Here is a 23,349-nt window from a genome sequence, read left to right on the forward strand (position 1 = left end):
GATACCTTGGAAGACTGTAGGGCCAAAGGAAATATCCTCCGATAACAAAGAGAAAGAAGCTTTCTGAGAAACTTCTTTGTGTTCTGTGAAATCATCTCACAGAGTTATAGCTTTCCCACCCAGAAGTCTTTCAATAAGACAGTTCTTGTGGAATTGGCAAAGTGATATTTGGAAGCCCAGAGAAGGCTACGGTGAAAATCGAAATATCCTCAGATGAAATCTGGACAGAAGATTTCTGAGAAACTGCTTAGTGTTCTGTTAATTCATCTCACAGAGTTACATCTGTATTTCGTGGATCTCTTTGCTAGCCTTCTTTCTGTGGAATCTGAGAACAGATATTTCGGATCCCTTGGAAGACTATAGGGCCAAAGGAAATATCCTCCGATAACAAAGAGAAAGAAGCTTTCTGAGAAACTTCTTTGTGTTCTGGGAAATCATCTCACAGAGTTACAGCTTTCCCCTCAAGAAGCCTTTCGCTAAGACAGTTCTTGTGGAATTGGCAAAGTGATATTTGGAAGCTCATAGAGGGCTATGTTGAAAAAGGAAATATCCTCACATGAAATCTGGAAAGAAGCTTTCTGAGAAACTGCTTAGTGTTCTGTTAATTCACCTCACAGATTTACATCTGTACTTCGTGGATCTCTTTCCTAGCCTTATTTCTGTGGAATCTGAGAACAGATATTTTGGATCCCTTTTAAGACTATAGGGCCAAAGGTAATACCTTCCGATAACAAAGAGAAAGAAGCTTTCTGAGAAAGTTCTTTGCGTTCTGCTAAATCATCTCACAGAGTTACAGCTTTACCCTCAAGAAGCCTTTCGCTAAGACAGCTCTTGTGGAATTGGCAAAGTGATATTTGGAAGCCCATAGAGGGCTATGGTGAAAAAGGAAATATCCTCAGATGGAATCTGGAAAGAAGCTTTCTGAGATACTGCTTAAGGTTCTGTTAATTCATCTCACAGAGTTACATCTGTATTTCGTGGATCTCTTTGCTAGACTTATTTATGTGGAATCTGAGAACAGATATTTCGGATCCCTTGGAAGACTATAAGGCCAAAGGAAATATCCTCCGATAACAAAGAGAAAGAAGCTTTCTGAGAAACTTCTTTGTGTTCTGTGGAATCATCACACAGAGTTACAGCTTTCCCCTCAAGAAGCCTTTCGCTAAGACAGTTCTTCTGGAATTGGCAAAGTGATATTTGGAAGCCCATAGAGGGCTATGGTGTAAAAGGAAATATCCTCAGATAAAATCTGGAAAGAAGCTTTCTGAGAAACTGCTCCGTGATATGTGACTTCCACTCACATAGTTACATCTGTATTTCGTCGATCTCTTTTCTAGCCTTATTTCTGTGCAATCTGAGAACAGATATATCTGATTCCTTTGAAGACTACAGGGCCAAAGGAAATAACTTCCGATAACGAAGAGAAAGAAGCTTTCTGAGAAACTTCTTTGTGTTCTGTGAGATCATCTCACAGAGTTACAGCTTTCCCCTCAAGAAGCCTTTCGCTAAGACAGTTCTTGTAGAATTGGCAATGTGATATTTGGAAGCCCATAGTGGGCTATGGTGAAAAAGGAAATATCCTCAGATGAAATCTGGAAAGAAGCTTTCTGAGAAACTGCTTAGTGTTCTTTTAATTCACCTCAAAGAGTTACATCTGTATTTCGTGGATCTCTTTGCTAGCCTTATTTCTGTGGAATCTCAGAAAAGATACTTTGGATCCCTTTGAAGACTATAAGGCCAAAGGAAATATCCTCCGATAACAAAGAGAAAGAAGCTTTCTGAGAAACTTCTTTGTGTTCTGTGGAATCATCACACAGAGTTACAGCTTTCCCCTCAAGAAGCCTTTCGCTAAGACAGTTCTTGTGGAATTGGGAAAGTGATATTTGGAAGCCCATAGAGGGCTATGGTGAAAAAGGAAATATCCTCAGATAAAATCTGGAAAGAAGCTTTCTGAGAACCTGCTCCGTGATATGTGACTTCCACTCACATAGTTACATCTGTATTTCGTCGATCTCTTTTCTAGCCTTATTTCTGTGCAATCTGAGAACAGATACATCTACTTCCTTTGAAGACTACAGGGCCAAAGGAAATAACTTCCGATAAGGAAGAGAAAGAAGCTTTCTGAGAAACTTCTTTGTGTTCTGTGAGATCTTCTCACAGAGTTACAGCTTTCCCCTCAAGTAGCCTTTCGCTAAGACAGTTCTTGTGGAATTGGCAAAGTGATATTTGGAAGCCCATAGAGGGCTATGGTGAAAAAGGAAATATCCCCAGATGAAATCTGGAAAGATGCTTTCTGAGAAACTGCTTAGTGTTCTGTTAATTCATCTGAGAGAGTTACATCTGTATTTCGAGGATCTCTTTGCTAGCCTTATTTCTGTGGAATCTGAGAACAGATATTTCGGATCCCTTGGAAGACTACAGGGCCAAAGGAAATATCCTCCGATAACAAAGAGAAAGAAGCTTTCTGAGAAACTTCTTTGTGTTCTGTGAAATCATCTCAAACAGTTACAGCTTTCCCCTCAAGATGCCTTTCGCTAAGACAGTTCTTGTGGAATTGGCAAAGTGATATTTGGAAGCCCATAGAGGGGTATGATGAAAAAGGAAATATCCTCAGATGAAATCTGGAAAGATGCTTTCTGAGAAACTGCTTAGTGTTCTGTTAATTCATCTCACAGAGTTACATCTGTATTTCGTGGATCTCTTTGTTAGCCTTATTTCTGTGGAATCTGAGGACAGATATTTCGGATCCCTTTAAAGACTACAGGGCCAAAGGAAATATCCTGCGATAACAAAGAGAAAGAAGCTTTTGAGAAACTTCTTTGTGTTCGGTGAAATCATCTCACAGAGTTACAGCTTTCCCTTCAAGAAGCCTTTCACTAAGACAGTTCTTGTGGAATTGGTAAAGTGATATTTGGAAGAACATAGAGGGCAACGATGAAATTGGAAATATCCTCAGATGAAATCTGGAAAGAAGCTTTCTGAGAAACTGCTTAGTGTTCTGTTAATTCATCTCACAGAGTTACATCTGTATTTCGTGGATCTCTTTGCTAGCCTTATTTCTGTGTAATCTGAGAACAGATATTTCGGATACCTTGGAAGACTGTAGGGCCAAAGCAAATATCCTCCGATAACAAAGAGAAAGAAGCTTTCTGAGAAACTTCTTTGTGTTCTGTGAAATCATCTCACAGAGTTATAGCTTTCCCACCCAGAAGCCTTTCGCTAAGACAGTTCTTGTGGAATTGGCAAAGTGATATTTGGAAGCCCATAGAAGGCTACGGTGAAAATCGAAATATCCTCAGATGAAATCTGGACAGAAGATTTCTGAGATACTGCTTAGTGTTCTGTTAATTCATCTCACAGAGTTACATCTGTATTTCGTGGATCTCTTTGCTAGCCTTCTTTCTGTGGAATCTGAGAACAGATATTTCGGATCCCTTGGAAGACTATAGGGCCAAAGGAAATATCCTCCGATAACAAAGAGAAAGAAACTTTCTGAGAAACTTCTTTGTGTTCTGTGAAATCATCTCACAGAGTTACAGCTTTCCCCTCAAGAAGCCTTTCGCTAAGACAGTTCTTGTGGAATTGGCAAAGTGATATTTGGAAGCTCATAGAGGGCTATGTTGAAAAAGGAAATATCCTCACATGAAATCTGGAAAGAAGCTTTCTGAGAAACTGCTTAGTGTTCTGTTAATTCACCTCACAGAGTTACATCTGTATTTCGTGGATCTCTTTCCTAGCCTTATTTCTGTGGAATCTGAGAACAGATATTTTGGATCCCTTTTAAGACTATAGGGCCAAAGGTAATATCTTCCGATAACAAAGAGAAAGAAGCTTTCTGAGAAAGTTCTTTGCGTTCTGTTAAATCATCTCACAGAGTTACAGCTTTACCCTCAAGAAGCCTTTCGCTAAGAGAGTTCTTGTGGAATTGGCAAAGTGATATTTGAAAGCCCATAGAGGGCTATGGTGAAAAAGGAAATATCCTCAGATGGAATCTGGAAAGAAGCTTTCTGAGATACTGCTTAAGGTTCTGTTAATTCATCTCACAGAGTTTCATCAGTATTTCGTGGCTCTCTTTGCTAGACTTATTTCTGTGGAATCTGAGAACAGATATTTCGGATCCCTTTGAAGACTATAAGGCCAAAGGAAATATCCTCCGATAACAAAGAGAAAGAAGCTTTCTGAGAAACTTCTTTGTGTTCTGTGGAATCATCACCCAGAGTTACAGCTTTCCCCTCAAGAAGCCTTTCGCTAAGACAGTTCTTGTGGAATTGGCAAAGTGATATTTGGAAGCCCATAGAGGGCTATGGTGTAAAAGGAAATATCCTCAGATAAAATCTGGAAAGAAGCTTTCTGAGAAACTGCTCCATGATATGTGACTTCCACTCACATAGTTACATCTGTATTTCGTCGATCTCTTTTCTAGCCTTATTTCTGTGCAATCTGAGAACAGATATATCTGATTCCTTTGAAGACTACAGGGCCAAAGGAAATAACTTCCGATAACGAAGAGAAAGAAGCTTTCTGAGAAACTTCTTTGTGTTCTGTGAGATCATCTCGCAGAGTTACAGCTTTCCCCTCAAGAAGCCTTTCGCTAAGACAGTTCTTGTGGAATTGGCAAAGTGATATTTGGAAGCCCATAGAGGGCTATGGTGAAAAAGGAAATATCCTCAGATGAAATCTGGAAAGATGCTTTCTGAGAAACTGCTTAGTGTTCTGTTAATTCATCTCACAGAGTTACATCTGTATTTCGTGAATCTCTTTGCTAGACTTATTTCTGTGGAATCTGAGAACAGATATTTCGGATCCCTTGGAAGACTATAGGGCCAAAGGAAATATCCTCCGATACCAAAGAGAAAGAAGCTTTCTGAGAAACTTCTTTGTGTTCTGTGAAATCATCTCAAACAGTTACAGCTTTCCCCTCAAGATGCCTTTCGCTAAGACAGTTCTTGTGGAATTGGCAAAGTGATATTTGGAAGCCCATAGAGGGCTATGGTGAAAAAGGAAATATCCTCAGATGAAATCTGGAAAGATGCTTTCTGAGAAACTGCTTAGTGTTCTGTTAATTCATCTCACAGAGTTACATCTGTATTTCGTGGATCTCTTTGTTAGCCTTATTTCTGTGGAATCTGAGAACAGATATTTCGGATCCCTTTGAAGACTATAGGGCCAAAGGAAATATCCTGCGATAACAAAGAGAAAGAAGCTTTTGAGAAACTTCTTTGTGTTCGGTGAAATCATCTCACAGAGTTACAGCTTTCCCTTCAAGAAGCCTTTCACTAAGACAGTTCTTGTGGAATTGGTAAAGTGATATTTGGAAGAACATAGAGGGCAACGATGAAATTGGAAATATCCTCAGATGAAATCTGGAAAGAAGCTTTCAGAGGAACTGCTTAGTGTTCTGTTAATTCATCTCAGAGAGTTACATCTGTATTTCGTGGATCTCTTTGCTAGCCTTATTTCTGTGGAATCTGAGAACAGATATTTCGGATACCTTGGAAGACTGTAGGGCCAAAGGAAATATCCTCCGATAACAAAGAGAAAGAAGCTTTCTGAGAAACTTCTTTGTGTTCTGTGAAATCATCTCACAGAGTAATAGCTTTCCCACCCAGAAGCCTTTCGCTAAGACAGTTCTTGTGGAATTGGCAAAGTGATATTGGGAAGCTCATAGAGGGCTATGGTGAAAAAGGAAATATCCTCAGATGAAATCTGGAAAGAAGCTTTCTGAGAAACTGCTTAGTGTTCTGTTAATTCACCTCACAGAGTTACATCTGTATATCATGGATCTCTTTCCTAGCCTTATTTCTGTAGAATCTGAGAACAGATATATCGGATCCCTTTTAAGACTATAGGGCCAAAGGTAATATCTTCCGATAACAAAGAGAAAGAAGCTTTCTGAGAAAATTCTTTGTGTTCTGTTAAATCATCTCACAGAGTTACAGCTTTCCCCTCAAGAAGCCTTTCGCTAAGACAGTTCTTGTGGAATTGGCAAAGTGATATTTGGAAGCCCATAGAGGGCTATGGTGAAAATGAAATATCCTCAGATGGAATCTGGAAAGAAGCCTTCTGAGATACTGCGTAAGGTTCTGTTAATTCATCTCACAGAGTTACGTCTGTATTTCGTGGATCTCTTTGCTAGCCTTCTTTCTGTGGAATCTGAGAACAGATATTTCGGATCCCTTGGAAGACTATAGGGCCAAAGGAAATATCCTCCGATAATAAAGAGAAAGAAGCTTTCTGAGAAACTTCTTTGTGTTCTGTGAAATCATTTCACAGAGTTACAGCTTTCCCCTCAAGAAGCCTTTCGCTAAGACAGTTCTTGTGGAATTGGCAAAGTGATATTTGGAAGAACATAGAGGGCTACGGGGAAATTGGAAATATCCTCAGATGAAATCTGGAAAGAAGCTTTCTGAGAAACTGCTTAGTGTTCTGTTAATTCAAAACACAGAGTTACATCTGTATTTCGTGGATCTCTTTCCTAGCCTTATTTCTGTGGAATCTGAGAACAGATATTTCGGATCCCTTTTAAGAGTATAAGACCAAAGGAAATATCCTCCGATAACAAAGAGAAAGAAGCTTTCTGAGAAACTTCTTTGTGTTCTGTGAAATAATCTCACAGAGTTACAGCTTTCCCCTCAAGGAGCCTTTAGCTAAGACAGTTCTTGTGGAATTGGCAAAGTAATATTTGGAAGCCCATAGAGGGCTATGGTGAAAAAGGAAATATCCTCAGATGAAATCTGGAAAGAAGCTTTCTGAGAAACTGCTTAGTGTTCTGTTAATTCAAAACACAGAGTTACATCTGTATTTCGTGGATCTCTTTCCTAGCCTTATTTCTGTGGAATCTGAGAACAGATATTTCGGATCCCTTGGAAGACTATAGGGCCAAAGGAAATATCCTTCGATAACAAAGAGGAAGAAGCTTTTGAGAAATTTCTTTGTGTTCGGTGAAATCATCTCACAGAGTTACAGCTTTCCCCTCAAGAAGCCTTTCGCTAAGACAGTTCTTGTGGAATTGGCAAAGTGATATTTGGAAGCACATAGAGGGCTATGGTGAAAAGGGAAATGTCCTCAGCTCAAATCTGGAAAGAAGCTTTCTGAGAAACTGCTTAGTGTTCTGTTAATTCATCTGAGAGAGTTTCATCTGTATTTCGAGGATCTCTTTGCTAGCCTTATTTCTGTGGAATCTGAGAACAGATATTTCGGATACCTTGGAAGACTATAGGGCCAAAGGACATATCCTCCGATAACAAAGAGAAAGAATCTTTCTGAGAAACTTCTTTGTGTTCTGTGAAATCATCTCACAGAGTTACAGTTTTCCCCTCAAGAAGCCTTTCGCTAAGACCGTTCTTGTGGAATTGGCAAAGTGATATTTGGAAGAACATAGAGGGCTACGGTGAAATTGGAAATATCCTCAGATGAAATCTGGAAAGAAGCTTTTTGAGAAACTGCTTAGTGTTCTGTTAATTCATCTGAGAGAATTACATCTGTATTTCGAGGATCTCTTTGCTAGCCTTATTTCTGTGGAATCTGAGAACAGATATTTCGGATCCCTTGGAAGACTATAGGGCAAAGGAAATATCCTCCGATAACAAAGAGAAAGAAGCTTTCTGAGAAACTTCTTCGTGTTCTCTGAAATCATCTCACAGAGTTACAGCTTTCCCCTCAAGAAGCCTTTCGCTAAGACAGTTCTTGTGGAATTGGCAAAGTGATATTAGGAAGCCCATAGAGGGCTATTGTGAAAAAGGAAATATCCTCAGATGAAATCTGGAAAGAAGCTTTCTGAGAAACTGCTTAGTGTTCTGTAAATTCATCTCACAGAGTTACATCTGTATTTCGTGGATCTCTTTCCTAGCCTTATTTCTGTGGAATATGAGAACAGATATTTCGGATCCCTTTGAAGACTATAGGGCCAAAGGAAATATCTTCCGATAACAAAGAGAAAAAAGCTTTGTGAGAAACTTCTTTGTGTTCCGTGAAATCATCTCACAGAGTTACAGCTTTCCCCTCAAGAAGCCTTTCGATAAGACAGTTCTTGTTGAATTGGCAAAGTGATATTTGGAAGTCCTTAGAGGGCTAGGGTGAAAAAGGAAATAACCACAGATGAAATCTGGAAAGAAGCTTTCTGAGAAACTGCTTAGTGTTCTGTTAATTCATCTCACAGAGTTACATCTGTATTTCGTGGATCTCTTTGCTAGCCTTATTTCTGTGGAATCTGAGAACAGATATTTCGGATCCCTTCGAAGACTATAGGGCCAAAGGAAATATCCTCCGATAACAAAGAGAAAGAAGATTTCTGAGAAACTTCCTTGTGTTCTGTGAAATCATCTGACAGAGTTACAACTTTCCCCTCAAGAAGCCTTTCGCTAAGACAGTTCTTGTGGAATTGGCAAAGTGATATTTGGAAGCCCATAGAGGGCTATGGTGAAAAAGGAAATATCCTCAGATGAAATCTGGAAAGAAGCTTTCTGAGAAACTGCTTAGTGTTCTGTTAATTCATCTCACAGAGTTACATCTGTATTTCGTGGATCTCTTTGCTAGCCTTCTTTCAGTGGAATCTGAGAACAGATATTTCGCATCCCTTGGAAAACTATAGGGCCAAAGGAAATATCCTTCGATAACAAAGAGAAAGAAGCTTTTGAGAAATTTCTTTGTGTTCGGTGAAATCATCTCACAGAGTTACAGCTTTCCCCTCAAGAAGCCTTTCGCTAAGACAGGTCTTGTGGAATTGGCAAAGTGATATTTGGGAGACCATAGAGGGCTATGGTGAAAAAGGAAATATCCTCTGATGAAATATGGAAAGAAGCTTTCTGAGAAACTGCTTAGTGTTCTGTTAATTCATCTCACAGAGTTACATCTGTATTTCGTGGATCTCTTTGCTAGCCTTATTTCTGTGGAATCTGAGAACAGATATTTCGGATCTCTTTGAAGACTATAGGGCCAAAGGAAATATCCTCCGATAACAAAGAGAAAGAAGCTTTCTGTGAAACTTCTTTGTGTTCTGTGAAATCATCTCACAGAGTTACAGCTTTCCCCTCAAGAAGCCTTTCGCTAAGACAGTTCTTGTGTAATCGGCAAAGTGATATTTGGAAGCCCATAGAGGGCTATGGTGAAAAAGGAAATATCCTTAGATGATATCTGGAAAGAAGCTTTCTGAGAAACTGCTTAGTGTTCTGTTAATTCATCTCACAGAGTTACATCTGTATTTCGTGGATCTCTTTGCTAGCCTTATTTCTCTGGAATCTGAGAACAAATATTTCGGATCCCTTTGAAGACTATAGGGCCAAAGGAAATATCCTCCCACTACACAGAGAAAGAAGCTTTCTGAGAAACTTCTTTGTGTTCCGTGAAATCATCTCACGGAGGTACAGCTTTCCCCTCAAGAAGCCTTTCGCTAAGACAGTTCTTGTGTAATTGGCAAAGTGATATTTGGAAGCCCATAGAGGGCTACGGTGAAAACGGAAATATCCTCAGATGGAATCTGGAAAGAAGCTTTCTGAGAAACTGCTTAGTGTTCTTTCAATTCATCTAACAGAGTTACATCTGTATTTCGTGGATCTCTTTCCTAGCCTCATTTCTGTGGAATCTGAGAACAGATATTTCGGATCCCTTGTTAGTCTATATGGCCAATGGAACTATCCTCCGATAACAAAGAGAAAGAATCTTTCTGAGAAACTTCTTTGTGTTCTGTGAAATCATCTCAAAGAGTTACAGCTTTCCCCTCAAGAAGCCTTTCACTAAGACAGTTCTTGTGGAATTGGTAAAGTGATATTTGGAAGAACATAGAGGGCATCGGTGAAATTGGAAATATCCTCAGATGAAATCTGGAAAGAAGCTTTCAGAGAAACTGCTTAGTGTTCTGTTAATTCATCTCACAGAGTTACATCTGTATTTCGTGGATCTCTTTGCTAGCCTTATTTCTGTGGTATCTGAGAACAGATATTTCGGATCCCTTTGAAGACTATATGGCCAAAGGAAATATCCTCCGATAGCAAAGAGAAAGAATCTTTCTGAGAAATTTCTTTGTGTTCTGTGAAATCATCTCACAGAGATATAGCTTTCCCCTCAAGAAGCCTTTCGCTAAGACAGTTCTTGTGGAATTGGCAATGTGATATTTGGAAGCACATAGTGGGCTATGGTGAAAAAGGAAATATCCTCAGATGAAATCTGGAAAGAAGCTTTCTGAGAAACTGCTTAGTGTTCTTTTAATTTACCTCACAGAGTTACATCTGTATTTCATGGATCTCTTTGCTAGCCTTATTTCTGTGGAATCTGAGAAAAGATATTTTGGATCCCTTTGAAGACTATAAGGCCAAAGGAAATATCCTCCGATAAGAAAGAGAAAGAAGCTTTCTGAGAAACTTCTTTGTGTTCTGTGGAATCATCTCACAGAGTTACAGCTTTTCCCTCAAGAAGCCTTTCGCTAAGACAGTTCTTGTGGAGTTGGCAAAGTGATATTTGGAAGCCCATAGAGGGCTCTCGTGAAAAAGGAAATATCCTCAGATAAAATCTGGAAAGAAGCTTTCTGAGAAACTCCTCCGTGATGTGTGATTTCCACTCACATAGTTACATCTGTATTTCGTCGATCTCTTTTCTAGCCTTATTTCTGTGCAATCCAAGAATAGATATATCTGATTCCTTTGAAGACTACAGGGCCAAAGGAAATAACTTCCGATAACAAAGAGAAAGAAGCTTTCTGAGAAACTTCTTTGTGTTCTGTGAGATCATCTCACAGAGTTACAGCTTTCCCCTCAAGAAGCCTTTCGCTAAGACAGTTCTTGTGGAATTGGCAAAGTGATATTTGGAAGCCCTTAGAGGGCTATGGTGAAAAAGGAAATATTCTCAGATGAAATCTGGAAAGATGCTTTCTGAGAAACTGCTTAGTGTTCTGTTCATTAATCTCACAGAGTTACATCTGTATTTCGTGGATCTCTTTGCTAGCCTTCTTTCTGTGGAATCTGAGAACAGATATTTCGGATCCCTTGGAAGACTATAGGGCCAAAGGAAATATCCTCCGATAACAAAGAGAAAGAAGCTTTCTGAGAAACTTCTTTGTGTTCTGTGACATCATCTCACAGAGTTACAGCTTTCCCCTAAAGAAGCCTGTCGCTAAGACAGTTCTTGTGGAATTGGAAAAGTAATATTTGGATGTCCTTAAAGGTCTATGGTGAAAAAGGAAATATCCTGAGATGAAATCTGGAAAGAAGCTTTCTGAGAAACTGCTTAGTGTTCTGTTAATTCATCTCACAGAGTTACATCTGTATTTCGTGGATCTCTTTGCTAGCCTTATTTCTGTGGAATCTGAGAACACATATTTCTGATCCCTTGGAAGACTATAGGGCCAAAGGAAATATCCTGCGATAACAAAGAGAAAGAAGCTTTCTGAGAAACTTCTTTGTGTTCTGTGAAATCATCTCACAGAGTTACAGCTTTCCCCTCAAGAAGCCTTTCGCTAAGACAGTTCTTGTGGAATTGGCAAAGCGATATTTGGAAGCCCATAGAGGGCTAGGGTGAAAAAGGAAATATTCTCAGATGAAATCTGGAAAGAAGCTTTCTGAGAAATTGCTTAGTGTTCTGTTAATTCATCTCACAGAGTTACATCTGTATTTCATGGATCTCTTTGCTAGCCTTATTTCTGTGGAATCTGAGAACAGATATTTCGGATCCCTTTGAAGACTATAGTGCCAAAGGAAATATCCTCTGATAACAAAGAGAAAAGCTTTCTGAGAAACTTCTTTGTGTTCTGTGAAATCATCTCACAGAGTTACGGCTTTCCCCTCAAGATGCCTTTCGCTAAGACAGTTCTTGTGGAATTGGCAAAGTGATATTTGGATGTCCATAAAGGGCTATGGTGAAAAAGGAATTATCCTGAGATGAAATCTGGAAAGAAGCTTTCTGAGAAACTGCTTAGTGTTCTGTTAATTCATCTCACAGAGTTACATCTGTATTTCGTGGATCTCTTTGCTAGCCATATTTCTGTGGAATCTGAGAACAGATATTTCAGATACCTTGGAAGACTATAGGGCCAAAGGAAATATCCTTCGATAACAAAGAGAAAGAAGCTTTTGAGAAATTTCTTTGTGTTCGGTGAAATCATCTCACAGAGTTACAGCTTTCCCCTTAAGAAGCCTTTCGCTAAGACAGTTCTTGTGGAATTGGCAAAGTGATATCTGGAAGACCAGCGAGGGCTATGGTGAAAAGGGAAATATCCTCAGATGAAATCTGGAAAGAAGCTTACGGAGAAACTGCTGAGTGTTCTGTTAATTCATCTCACAAAGTTACATCTGTATTTCGAGGATCACTTTGCTAGCCTTATTTCTGTGGAATCTGAGAACAGATATTTCGGATCCCCTTTAAGACTATAGGGCCAAAGGAAATATCCTACGATAACAAAGAGAAAGAAGCTTTCTGAGAAACTTCTTTGTGTTCTGTGAAATCATCTCACAGAGTTACAGCTTTCCCCTCAAGAAGCCTTTCGCTAAGACAGTTCTTGTGGAATTGGCAAAGTGATATTTGGAAGGCCATAGAGGGCTATGGTGAAAAAGGAAATATCCTCAGATGAAATCTGGAAAGAAGCTTTCTGAGAAACTGCTTAGTGTTCTGTAAATTCATCTCACAGACTTACATCTGTATTTCGTGGATCTCTTTGCTAGCCTTATTTCTGTGGAATCTGAGAACAGATATTTCGGATCCCTTTGAAGACTATAGGGCCAAAGGAAATATCTTCCGATAACAAAGAGAAAGAAGCTTTCTGAGAAACTTCTTTGTGTTCCGTGAAATCATCTGACAGAGTTACAGCTTTCCCCTCAAGAATCCTTTCGCTAAGACAGTTCTTGTGGAATTGGCAAAATGATATTTGGAAGCCCATAGAGGGCTATGGTGAAAAAGGAATTATACTCAGATGAAATCTGGAAAGAAGCTTTCTGAGAAACTGCTTAGTGTTCTGTTAATTCATCTCACAGAGTTACATCTGTGTTTCGTGGATCTCTTTGCTAGCTTTTTTTCTGTGGAATCTGAGAACAGATATTTCGGATACCTTGGAAGACTATAGGGCCAAAGGAAATATCCTCCGATAACAAAGAGAAAGAAGCTTTCTGAGAAACTTCTTTGTATTCTGTGAAATCACCTCACAGAGTTACAGCTTTCCCCTCAAGAAGCCTTTCACTAAGACAGTTCTTGTGGAATCGGCAAAGTGATATTTGGAAGAACATACAGGGCTATGGTGAAATTGGAAATATCCTGAGAAGAAATCTGGAAAGAAGCATTCTGAGAAACTGCTTAGTGTTCTGTTAATTCATCTCACAGCGTTACATCTGTATTTCGTAGATCGCTCTGCTAGCCTTATTACTGTGGAATCTGAGAACAGATATTTCGGATCCCTTGGAAGACTATAGGGCCAAAGGACATATACTCCGATAACAAAGAGAAAGAAGCTTTCTGAGAAACTTCTTTGTGTTCTGTGAAATCATCTCACAGAGTTACAGCTTTCCCCTCAAGAAGCCTTTCGCTAAGACAGTTCTTGTGCAATTGGCAAAGTGATATTTGGAAGCCCATAGAGGGCTATGGTGAAAAAGGATATATACTCAGATGAAATCTGTAAAGAAGCTTTATGAGAAACTGATTAGTGTTCTGTTAATTCATCCCACAGAGTTGCATCTGTATTTCTTGGATCTCTTTGCTAGCCTTATTTCTGTGGAATCTGAGAACAGATATTTCGGATCCCTTGGAAGACTATAGGGCCAAAGGAAATATCCTCTGATAACAAAGAGAAAGAAGCTTTCTGAGAAACTTCTTTGTGTTCTGTGAAATCATCTCACAGAGTTACAGCTTTCCCCTCAAGAAGCCTTTCGCTAAGACAGTTCTTGTGGAATTGGCAAAGTGATATTTGAAGCCCATAGAGGGCTACAGTGAAAATCGAAATATATTCAGATGAAATGTGGAAAGAAGCTTTCTGAGAAACTGCTTAGTGTTCTGTTAATTCATCTCACAGTGTTACAACTGTCTTTCGTGGATCTCTTTGCTAGCCTTATTTCTGTGGAATCTGAGAACAGATATTTCGGATCCCTTGGAAGACTTCATGGCCAAAGGAATTATCCTCCGATAACAAAGAGAAAGAAGCTTTCTGAGAAACTTCTTTGTGTTCTGTGAAATCATCTCAGAGAGTTACAGCTTTCCCGTCAAGAAGCCTATTGCTAAGACAGTTCTTGTGGTATTGGCAAAGTGATATTTGGAAACCCCTAGAGGGCTATGGTGAAAACGGAAATATCCTCAGATGAAATCTGGAAAGAAGATTTCTGAGAAACTGCTTAGTGTTCTGTTAATTCATCTCACAGAGTTACATCTGTATTTCGTGGATCTCTTTGCTAGCCTTATTTCTGTGGAATCTGAGAACAGATATTTCGGATACCTTGGAAGACTATAGGGCCAAAGGAAATATCCTCCGATAACAAAGAGAAAGAAGCTTTCTGAGAAACTTCTTTGTGTTCTGTGAAATCAGCTCACAGAGTTACAGCTTTCCCACCAAGAAGCCTTTCACTAAGACAGTTCTTGTGGGATTGGAAAAGTGATATTTGGAAGCCCATAGAGGGCTATGGTGAAAAAGGAAATATCCTCAGATGAAATCTGGAAAGAAGCTTTCTGAGAAACTGCTTAGTGTTCTGTTAATTCATCTCACAGAGTTACATCTATATTTCGTGGATCTCTTTGCTAGCCTTCTTTATGTGGAATCTGAGAACAGATATTTCGGATCCCTTGGAAGACTATAGGGCCAAAGGAAATATCCTTCGATAACAAAGAGAAAGAAGCTTTTAAGAAATTTCTTTTTGTTCGGTGAAATCATCTCACAGAGTTACAGCTTTTGCCTCAAGAAGCCTTTCGCTAAGACAGTTCTTGTGGAATTGGCAAAGTGATATTTGGAAGCCCATGGAGGGCTATGGTGAAAAGGGAAATATCCTCAGAAGAAATCTGGAAAGAAGCTTTATGAGAAACTGCTTAGTGTTCTGTTAATTCATCTGAGAGGGTTACATCTGTATTTCGAGGATCGCTTTGCTAGCCTTATTTCTGTGGAATCTGAGAACAGATATTTCGGATCCCTTGGAAGACTATAGGGCCAAAGAAAATATCCTCCGATAACAAAGAGAAAGAAGCTTTCTGATAAACTTATTTGTGTTCTGAGAAATCATCTCTCAGAGTTACAGCTATCCCATCAAGAAGCCTTTCGCTAAGACAGTTCTTGTGCAATTGGCAAAGTGATATTTGGAAGCCCATAGACGGCTACGGTGAAAAAGGATATATACTCAGATGAAATCTGGAAAGAAGCTTTCTGAGAAACTGATTAGTGTTCTGTTAATTCATCCCACAGAGTTGCATCTGTATTTCTTGGAAATCTCTGCTAGCCTTATTTCTGTGGAATCTGAGAACAGATATTTCGAATCCCTTGGAAGACAATAGGGCCAAAGGAAATATCCTCTGATAACAAAGAGAAAGAAGCTTTCTGAGAAACTTCTTTGTGTTCTGTGAAATCATCTCACAGAGTTACAGCTTTCCCTTCAAGAAGCCTTTCGCTAAGACAGTTCTTGTGGAATTGGCAAAGTGATATTTGAAGCCCATAGAGGGCTACGGTGAAAATCGAAATATCTTCAGAAGAAATGTGGACAGAAGCTTTCTGAGAAACTGCTTAGTGTTCTGTTAATTCATCTCACAGTGTTACAACTGTATTTCGTGGATCTCGTTGCTAGCCTTATTTCTGTGGAATCTGAGAACAGATATTTCGGATCCCTTGGAAGACTGTAGAGCCAAAGGAAATATCCTGCGATAACAAAGAGAAAGAAGCTTTCTGAGAAACTTCTTTATGTTCTGTGAAATCATCTCAGAGAGTTACAGCTTTTCCCTCAAGAAGCCTTTTGCTAAGACAGTTCTTGTGGAAATGGCAAAGTGATATTTGGAAGCTCCTATAGGGCTATGGTAAAAAAGGAAATATCCTCAGATGAAATATGGAAAGAAGTTTTTGAGAAACTGCTTAGTGTTCTGTTAATTCACCTCACAGTGTTACATCTGTATTTCGTGGATTTCTTTGCTATCCTTATTTCTGTGGAATCTGAGAACAGATATTTCGGATCCCTTTGAAGACCACAGGGTCAAAGGAAATAACTTTCGATAACAAAGAGAAAGAAGCTTTCTGAGAAACTTCTTTGTGTTCTGTGAAATCATGTCACAGAGTTACAGCTTTCCCCTCAAGAAGCCTTTCGCTAAGACAGTTCTTGTGGAATTGGCAAAGTGATATTTGGAAGCCCATAGAGGGCTATGGTGAAAATGGAAATATCCTCAGATGGAATCTGGAAAGAAGCTTTCAGAGAAACTGCTTAGTGTTCTGTTAATTCATCTCACAGAGTTCCATCTGTGTTTCGTGGATCTCTTTGCTAGCCTTATTTCTGTGGAATCTGAGAACAGATATTTCGGATCCCTTGGAAGACTATATGGCAAAAGGAAATATCCTCCGATAACAAAGAGAAAGAAGCTTTATGAGAAACTTCTTTGTGTTCTGTGAAATCATCTCACAGATTTACAGCTTTCCCACCAAGAAGCCTTTCGCTAAGACAGTTCTTGTGGAATTGGCAAAGTGATATTTGGAAGCCCATAGAGGGCTATGGTGAAAAAGGAAATATCCTCAGATGAAATCTGGAAAGAAGCTTTCTGAGAAACTGCTTAGTGTTCTGTTAATTCAACTCACAGAGTTACATCTGTATTTCGTGGATCTCTTTCCTAGCCTTCTTTCTGTGGAATCTGAGAACAGATATTTCGGATCCCTTGGAAGACTATAGGGCCAAAGGAAATATCCTTCGATAACAAAGAGAAAGAAGCTTTGAGAAATTTCTTTGTGTTCGGTGAAATCATCTCACAGAGTTACAGCTTTTCCCTCAGAATGCCTTTCGCTAAGAAAGTTCTTGTGGAATTGGCAAAGTGATATTTGGAAGCCCATAGAGGGCTATGGTGAAAAGGGAAATATCCTCAGATGAAATCTGGAAAGAAGCTTTCTGAGAAACTGCTTAGTGTTCTGTTAATTCATCTGAGAGAGTTACATCTGTATTTCGAGGATCGCTTTGCTAGCCTTATTTCTGTGGAATCTGAGAACAGATATTTCGGATCCCTTGGAAGACTATAGGGTCAAAGGAAATATCCTCCGATAACAAAGAGAAAGAAGCTTTATGAGAAACTTCTTTGTGTTCTGTGAAATCATCTCACAGAGTTACAGCTTTCCCCTCAAGAAGCCTTTCGCTAAGACAGTTCTTGTGCAATTGGCAAAGTGATATTTGGAAGCCCATAGAGGGCTATGGTGAAAAAGGATATATACTCAGATGAAATCTGGAAAGAAGCTTTCTGAGAAACTGATTAGTGTTCTGTTAATTCATCCCACAGAGTTGCATCTGTATTTCTTGGATCTCTTTGCTAGCCTTTTTTCTGTGGAATCTGAGAACAGATATTTCGGATCCCTTGGAAGACTATAGGGCCAAAGGAAATATCCTCCGATAACAAAGAGAAAGAAGCTTTCTGAGAAACTTCTTTGTGTTCTGTGAAATCATCTCACAGAGTTACAGCTTTCCCCTCAAGAAGCCTTTCGCTAAGACAGTTCTTGTGGAATTGGCAAAGTGATATTTGGAAGCCCGTAGAGGGCTATGGTGAAAATAGAAATATCCTGAGATGGAATCTGGAAAGAAGCTTTCTGAGAAACTGCTTAGTGTTCCTTTAATTCATCTCACGGTGTTACATCTGTATTTCTTGGATCTCTTTGCTAGCCTTATTTCTGTGGAATCTGAGAACAGATATTTCGGATCCCTTTGAAGACTATATGGCCAAAGGAAATATCCTCCGATAACAAAGAGAAAGAAGCTTTCTGAGAAACTTCTTTGTGTTCTGTGAAATCATCTCACAGAGTTACAGCTTTCCCCTCAGGCTGCCTTTAGCTAAGACAGTTCTTGTGGAATTGGCAAAGTAATATTTGGAAGCCCATAGAGGACTATGGTGAAAAAGGAAATATCCTCAGATGAAATCTGGAAAGAAGCTTTCTGAGAAACTGCTTAGTTTTCTGTTAATTCATCTGAGAGAGTTACATCTGTATTTCGAGGATCGCTTTGCTAGCCTTATTTCTGTGTTATCTGAGAACAGATATTTCGGATCCCTTGGAAGACTACATGGCCAAAGGAAATATCCTCCGATAACAAAGAGAAAGAAGCTTTCTGAGAAACTTCTTTGTGTTCTGTGAAATCATCTCACAGAGTTACAGCTTTCCCCTCAAGAAGCCTTTCGCTAAGACAGTTCTTGGGGAATTGGTAAAGTGATATTTGGGATCCCATAGAGGGCTATGGTGAAAAAGGATATATACTCAGATGAAATCTGGAAAGAAGCTTTCTGAGAAACTGATTAGTGTTCTGTTAATTCATCTCACAGTGTTACAACTGTTATTTCGTGGATCTCTTTGCTAGCCTTATTTCTGTGGAATCTGAGAACAGATATTTCAGATCCCTTGGAAGACTATAGGGCCAAAGGAATTATCCTCCGATAACAAAGAGAAAGAAGCTTTCTGAGAAACTTCTTTGTGTTCTGTGAAATCATCTCAGAGAGTTACAGCTTTTCCCTCAAGAAGCCTTTTGCTAAGACAGTTCTTGTGGAATTGGCAAAGTGATATTTGGAAGCCCATAGAGGGCTATGGTGAAAAAGGAAATATCCTCAGATGAAATCTGGAAAGAAGATTTCTGAGAAACTGCTTAATGTTCTGTTAATTCATCTCACAGAGTTACATCTGTATTTCGTGGATCTCTTTGCTAGCCTTATTTCTGTGGAATCTGAGAACAGATATTTCGGATCCCTTGGAAGACTACATGGCAAAAGGAAATATCCTCCGATAACAAAGAGAAAGAAGCTTTATGAGAAACTTCTTTGTGTTCTGTGAAATCATCTCACAGATTTACAGCTTTCCCACCAAGAAGCCTTTCGCTAAGACAGTTCTTGTGGAATTGGCAAAGTGATATTTGGAAGCCCATAGAGGGCTATGGTGAAAAAGGAAATATCCTCAGATGAAATCTGGAAAGAAGCTTTCTGAGAAACTGCTTAGTGTTCTGTTAATTCATCTCACAGAGTTACATCTGTATTTCGTGGATCTCTTTGCTAGCCTTCTTTCTGTAGAATATGAGAACAGATATTTCGGATCCCTTGGAAGACTAAAGGGACAAAGGAAATATCCTTCGATAATAAAGAGAAAGAAGCTTTTGCGAAATTTCTTTGTGTTCGGGGAAATCATCTCACAGAGTTACAGCTTTTCCCTCAAGAAGCCTTTAGCTAAGACAGTTCTTGTGGAATTGGCAAAGTGATATTTGGAAGCCCATAGAGGGCTACGGTGCAAAGGGAAATATCCTCAGATGAAATCTGGAAAGAATCTTTCTGAGAAACTGCTTAGTGTTCTGTTAATTCATCTGAGAGAGTTACATCTGTATTTCGAGGATCGCTTTGCTAGCCTTATTTCTGTGGAATCTGAGAACAGATATTTCGGATCCCTTGGAAGACTATAGGGCCAAAGAAAATATCCTCCGATAACAAAGAGAAAGAAGCTTTCTGAGAAACTTCTTTGTGTTCTGTGAAATCATCTCAGAGAGTTACAGCTTTACCCTCAAGAAGCCTTTTGCTAAGACAGTTCTTGTGGAATTGGCAAAGTGATATTTGGAAGCCCCTAGAGGGCTATGGTGAAAAAGGAAATATCCTCAGATGAAATCTGGAAAGAAGATTTCTGAGAAACTGCTTAGTGTTCAGTTAATTCATCTCACAGAAATACATCTGTATTTCGTGGATCTCTTTGGTAGCCTTATTTCTGTGGAATCTGAGAACAGATATTTCGGATCCCTTTGAAGACTATAGGGCCAAAGGAAATATCCTCCGATAACAAAGAGAAAGAAGCTTTCTGAGAAACTTCTTTGTGTTCTGTGAAATCATCTCACAGAGTTACAGCTTTCCCCTCAATAAGCCTTTCGCTAATACAGTTCTTGTGGAATTGGCAAAGTGATATTTGGAAGCCCATAGAGGGCTATGGTGAAAATGGAAATATCCTCAGATGGAATCTGGAAAGAAGCTTTCTGAGAAACTGCTTAGTGTTCTTTTAATTCATCTCACAGTGTTACATCTGTATTTCGTGAATCTCTTTGCTAGCCTTATTTTTGTGGAATCTGAGAACAGATATTTCGGATCCCTTGGAAAACTCTATGGCCAAAGGAAATATCCTCCGATAACAAAGAGAAAGAAGCTTTCTGAGAAACTTCTTTGTGTTCTGTGAAATCATCTCACAGAGTTCCAGCTTTCCCCTCAAGGAGCCTTTAGCTAAGACAGTTCTTGTGGAACTGGCAAAGTGATATTTGGAAGCTCATAGAGGGCTATGGTGAAAAAGGAAATATCCTCAGATGAAATCTGGAAAGAAGCTTTCTGAGAAACTGCTTAGTGTTCTGTTAATTCATCTCACAGACTTACATCTGTATTTCGTGGATCTCTTTGCTAGCCTTATTTCTGTGGAATCTGAGAACAGATATTTCGGATACCTTGGAAGACTATAGGGCCAAAGGAAATATCCTCCGATAAAAAAGAGAAAGAAGCTTTCTGAGAAACTTCTTTGTGTTCTGTGAAATAATCTCACAGAGTTACAGCTTTCCCACCAAGAAGCCTTTCCCTAAGACAGTTCTTGTGGGATTGGCAAAGTGATATTTGGAAGCCCATAGAGGGCTACGGTGAAAAAGGAAATATCCTCAGATGAAATCTGGAAAGAAGTTTTCTGAGAAACTGCTTAGTGTTCTTTTAATTCATCTCACAGAGTTACATCTGTATTTCGTGGATCTCTTTGCTAGCCTTATTTCTGTGGAATCTGAGAACAGATATTTCGCATCCCTTGGAAGACTATAGGGCCAAAGGAAATATCCTTCGATAACAAACAGAAATAAGCTTTTGAGAAATTTCCTTGTGTTTGGTGCAATCATCTCACAGAGTTACAGCTTTTCCCTCACAAGCCTTTTGCTAAGACAGTTCTTGTGGAATTGGCAAAGTGATATTTGGAAGCCCATAGAGGGCTATGGTGGAAAGGGAAATATCCTCAGATGAAATCTGGAAAGAAGCTTTCTGAAAAACTGCTTAGTGTTCTGTTAATTCATCTGAGAGAGTTACATCTGTATTTCGAGGATCGCTTTGCTAGCCTTATTTCTGTGGAATCTGAGAACAGATATTTCGGATCCCTTTGAAGACTATAGGGCCAAAGGAAATATCCTCCGATAACAAAGAGAAAGAAGCTTTCTGAGAAACTTCTTTGTGTTCTGTGAAATCATCTCAGAGAGTTACAGCTTTACCCTCAAGAAGCCTTTTGCTAAGACAGTTCTTGTGGAATTGGCAAAGTGATATTTGGAAGCCCCTAGAGGGCTATGGTGAAAAAGGAAATATCCTCAGATGAAATCTGGAAAGAAGATTTCTGAGAAACTGCTTAGTGTTCAGTTAATTCATCTCACAGAAATACATCTGTATTTCGTGGATCTCTTTGGTAGCCTTATTTCTGTGGAATCTGAGAACAGATATTTCGGATCCCTTTGAAGACTATAGGGCCAAAGGAAATATCCTCCGATAACAAAGAGAAAGAAGCTTTCTGAGAAACTTCTTTGTGTTCTGTGAAATCATCTCACAGAGTTACAGCTTTCCCCTCAATAAGCCTTTCGCTAATACAGTTCTTGTGGAATTGGCAAAGTGATATTTGGAAGCCCATAGAGGGCTATGGTGAAAATGGAAATATCCTCAGATGGAATCTGGAAAGAAGCTTTCTGAGAAACTGCTTAGTGTTCTTTTAATTCATCTCACAGTGTTACATCTGTATTTCGTGAATCTCTTTGCTAGCCTTATTTTTGTGGAATCTGAGAACAGATATTTCGGATCCCTTGGAAAACTCTATGGCCAAAGGAAATATCCTCCGATAACAAAGAGAAAGAAGCTTTCTGAGAAACTTCTTTGTGTTCTGTGAAATCATCTCACAGACTTCCAGCTTTCCCCTCAAGGAGCCTTTAGCTAAGACAGTTCTTGTGGAACTGGCAAAGTGATATTTGGAAGCTCATAGAGGGCTATGGTGAAAAAGGAAATATCCTCAGATGAAATCTGGAAAGAAGCTTTCTGAGAAACTGCTTAGTGTTCTGTTAATTCATCTCACAGACTTACATCTGTATTTCGTGGATCTCTTTGCTAGCCTTATTTCTGTGGAATCTGAGAACAGATATTTCGGATACCTTGGAAGACTATAGGGCCAAAGGAAATATCCTCCGATAAAAAAGAGAAAGAAGCTTTCTGAGAAACTTCTTTGTGTTCTGTGAAATAATCTCACAGAGTTACAGCTTTCCCACCAAGAAGCCTTTCCCTAAGACAGTTCTTGTGGGATTGGCAAAGTGATATTTGGAAGCCCATAGAGGGCTACGGTGAAAAAGGAAATATCCTCAGATGAAATCTGGAAAGAAGTTTTCTGAGAAACTGCTTAGTGTTCTTTTAATTCATCTCACAGAGTTACATCTGTATTTCGTGGATCTCTTTGCTAGCCTTATTTCTGTGGAATCTGAGAACAGATATTTCGCATCCCTTGGAAGACTATAGGGCCAAAGGAAATATCCTTCGATAACAAACAGAAAGAAGCTTTTGATAAATTTCCTTGTGTTTGGTGCAATCATCTCACAGAGTTACAGCTTTTCCCTCACAAGCCTTTTGCTAAGACAGTTCTTGTGGAATTGGCAAAGTGATATTTGGAAGCCCATAGAGGGCTATGGTGGAAAGGGAAATATCCTCAGATGAAATCTGGAAAGAAGCTTTCTGAAAAACTGCTTAGTGTTCTGTTAATTCATCTGAGAGAGTTACATCTGTATTTCGAGGATCGCTTTGCTAGCCTTATTTCTGTGGAATCTGAGAACAGATATTTCGGATCCCTTGGAAGACTATAGGGCCAAAGGAAATATCCTCCGATAACAAAGAGAAAGAAGCTTTCTGAGAAACTTCTTTGTGTTCTGTGAAATCATCTCACAGAGTTACAGCTTTCCCCTCAAGAAGCCTTTCGCCAAGACAGTTCTTGTGGAATTGGCAAAGTGATATTTTGAAAAACATACAGGGCTACGGTGAATTTGGAAATATCCTGAGAAGAAATCTGGAAAGAAGCTTTCTGAGAAACTGCTTAGTGTTCTGTTAATTCATCTCACAGCGTTACATCTGTATTCCGTAGATCGCTCTGCTAGCATTATTACTGTGGAATCTGAGAACAGATATTTCGGATCCCTTTGAAGACTATAGGGCCAAAGGAAATATCCTCCGATA

The sequence above is a fragment of the Macaca mulatta genome, chromosome 13 (assembly GCF_049350105.2).
Source record: "Macaca mulatta isolate MMU2019108-1 chromosome 13, T2T-MMU8v2.0, whole genome shotgun sequence".
Taxonomy (NCBI): domain Eukaryota; kingdom Metazoa; phylum Chordata; class Mammalia; order Primates; family Cercopithecidae; genus Macaca; species Macaca mulatta.